A 2781-nucleotide genomic window follows, 5' to 3' on the forward strand; every position below is an offset into this window, starting at 1 on the left:
GCAGTTCCAGGCTTTCCCTCCCTCTGAGGTAATATGAATTTTTATGGTCAATTGTGTCCCCTATCGTAGACCCCAACGGCTCCATGTACGTGCTTCAAGTACATGTAAGTTCCCTCCACTACCAGCTATGAAGACGCAAATACATTTGCGTCCAACGTTAACATGTCCCCTTTCAGATCCACCATGAATGGGTCGAATATTCAGTTCCTAAGTATGCCTTGCCACCGTCTTTACATGGTGTACTTTTCACGTTTTTCTGGCTCTGGCGAGTTAGGCCCTGATTCCTGCCATCGAGCTTTTTCTGCCTTCTGCCTCTGGAAGCTGCAGCTTGGACCTGCATCTGTATCCATGACCTTTTACTTACTCCCTGCGCGGCTAGCGGTGCCTGGCTCGGCCTGCTTGCCTGCCAAGACTGTATTTTACCTTCAAGTTATCAGCTCCGCTCCTCGAAAATACATTCCTGTCTAGTAGTTTAGGTAAACATCCTTCCCAGCTGCAGAGCAAAGGGCCCGGCCTTTCTGTCTCCATGCGAGTAATTCATAGCTCCCGTTACCATGATAGGCCCATGGCCCCCTTGTTTTACACGTAGACACGTAGTCACATATGCACGCACGCAGTCAGTATAGAATAGCCTCTGCCCGAGAGATATTTCCTTCTAGATAATATAGTTCCCCAAACACCAGATACCAGATATGATTTGGGATTAGGTTGTTCTGACACGCCAGACTTCTGTCTCCCTGTATAGCTCAAATGTCAAGTCCCCTTCACCCTCCAGTTACACGTCAATCACACGTCATGCTGCTGCGCGCGCATCTCTGCCACATATTTCTGCTGACTCTGCAGGATTCTTCTAGGGATCCACCCACTTGTGACACCTCTATGTGACGTTTCTAGCACACACCTTCGTGTACGCCCTCGTGCACGCCTTCTGTTACGCATGTGTGTTCTTATCTCGTTTCTCTCAGCTGTTACGCCTTCTGCATCTATCACCACTGTAATGCATTGACTATATATATATGATGTACTGTTAATAAAGCATTGTAATTCCCTTCCTGAACCCTCGTGGTGATGGAACATGATACCTGGTTCCAACCAATTCCTTTTTAAGGAATAAAACCCATATAAACTCAGATGCCACGGACTCTGCCTCTTATTTTTGACTGAGTTATTCTTATTGAACTTTACCGCATAAATTAAGTATAGGTAATTTAAATTGACCACATAATTGGCGCCCGAACAGGGACCCCTCCCCCACCTTACGCGCCGGCGGTGCGTTGCAGGCCCGTTCCCCTGCCACAGCGCTGACGGACAACTACGCGTACCTGCAGGATTTCCAGTATCTCCCTCAGGCCAACGGAGGTGACTGAGACTGCGATCGACACCCAGACGAGGCGGTGAGGAGTGCGGAGGATCCCGACCAGAGCCCAGACGAGAGAGCAAGGTCCGAGGTATTCAGAGGCCCACCAGTTCCGAAGTTCCGAAGTACCTACGTCGCGAGTTGAGTCGAGTCCAGTTCAGTCGAGTCCAGGGTCCAGTCCAGTGTCGAGTTTCCGAGGCCTTCTGATTCCGTGCTTCCCGGTGAGTACCGTTGCTGGGGACGCATCTAGACGGGTGCATTAATTTGTGTCCGGTCAAGACGGGTTTGGGTACGCAGACCCGGTCTGCACTGTTTTAGCAGTGTATCTGTACTGTTTAGCAGTACATCCAGTATTAAGTTATCTAGTTAATGTTCGCTTCGAAATGTTTTAAATGTGTTTTTATGTCGTGGTATGAGTGATTGTCTGATCTTCATTACTGTGTTTATTGTATTGCGTGTGTTCAGGTAAGTGTCGAGTTATCAAGCACTGAGTTTTGAAAATGCCGCTATTCTCCAAGTTACGACAGATAGGAACTAGAAAAGGGATTCTAGAAGAGGCAGTGCCTGTTCCACCTAGGGACACTCCAGGGCACTTTATGTACCACAAGCATGGCTTAGATGCCGTATTATATCTCGACTTGTGGGTGGACTACACCAAAGATTTAGCAGAAAATCAAAGATGGCCCGCTACAGGGACATGGGATGCCGAGTGCATCATGAGAGTAGAAGAAGCGTTGTGGAAAAAGAAAGCCCGACAGTCACAGAAAGATGCCATTGAACTATGGCGGAAAGAATCGCACAGACGCACAGAGATAGCACTCAGAAAAGCAGAGAAGAGTAGAGAGGATTCCGAAAAAGCTAGAGAAAATGAACTACTAGAGGAAGGAGAACGAGTCAAAATGGAACAACACGACAGACAAAGAAGTGCACTTATGACAGGATTGTATCCAGTCCTGGCCGAGGGCCTGCCCAAGGCGACCCCGGAAGTACCGAAAGATCTGCCCCCTCCATTGGTTCCGACTAAATTACGTCACAAGACCGCAGCAGAGATTTTCCTCTTCTTATTTAGACGATGTAGCACCCGCATACACCAATGTTCCAGCTGCACCTATACTTCCCCAACGACAGGTCACTCCCCCACCACTTCCTGCACCCCCCATTAACCTTATCAATCCGCTTAATCCTTTTGGGCCTGATACGGCCCTACCGACAGATCATGGTCCAGCCTCCGCTTCAGGAGGTGCATCAGAAGGTTTCCAGACCCCGCCACCAGTACATCGATTAAATACTAAAGAACTAGCAATGCGACGTACTCCCAAACCGATTACCAATGAAAAAGCGAAAGAACTTATCACATACTGTAGATATGACCCCATACCAGGCAAAGATGGTTGCATGTTATTAGCCTCAATACGTATAAGACG

This window comes from Lissotriton vulgaris, chromosome 2_1 (genome assembly GCF_964263255.1).
Source record: "Lissotriton vulgaris chromosome 2_1, aLisVul1.2, whole genome shotgun sequence".
Classification (NCBI taxonomy): domain Eukaryota; kingdom Metazoa; phylum Chordata; class Amphibia; order Caudata; family Salamandridae; genus Lissotriton; species Lissotriton vulgaris.